Source organism: Seriola dumerili, unplaced genomic scaffold, assembly GCF_002260705.1.
Source record: "Seriola dumerili isolate Sdu_G_001 unplaced genomic scaffold, Sdu_1.0 BDQW01017509.1, whole genome shotgun sequence".
In the NCBI taxonomy this organism is placed as follows: Eukaryota; Metazoa; Chordata; class Actinopteri; order Carangiformes; family Carangidae; genus Seriola; species Seriola dumerili.
In genome coordinates this window covers 1-470 of record NW_019191764.1, presented here as the reverse complement: position 1 = coordinate 470, position 470 = coordinate 1, and the positions used below count along the sequence as shown (strand labels likewise).

Here is a 470-nt window from a genome sequence, read left to right as displayed (position 1 = left end):
TTTTTATTCAGGTGGCTTCGGTGTGGCTAAGAACCTGAGTGACTGGGCAGTGAAGAATAAGGACTGCACCATCCAGCCACAGCTGGAGAAGATCATCAAGGCCTTCCACAAAGCGGGAAAGCCGCTGGGCATGTGCTGCATCTCCCCCATCCTCGCTGCCAAAATCCTGCCTGGCTGCGAGATCACTGTGGGACAGGACAAAGAGTGTGAAAAGTGAGTGAAATAGTTTGTCACCATCAGATGTCTATGGATATATACATAAAAAAATGTATTCTACAGTTGTGTCTCTCTGTTGTCCTCTTCAGGTGGCCGTATGCTAAGACAGCAGGTGCTCTAAAGGAGATGGGCTGCAAACATGTGAACAAGGATGTGGGAGAAGCTCATGTTGATGTCAAAAACAAGCTGGTCACCACCTGTGCCTTCATGTGCAATGCTCCAGTTCATCAGGTTTTTGATGGAGTAGGTGTCTT

General features: G+C 47.9%; 1 pseudogene; it reads left to right on the top strand.

Moving 5' to 3' along the window:
• Positions 1-7: 7 nt before the first annotated feature.
• On the top strand, positions 8-466 carry LOC111240170 (annotated as a pseudogene).
• The last annotated feature ends 4 nt before the right edge of the window (positions 467-470 follow it).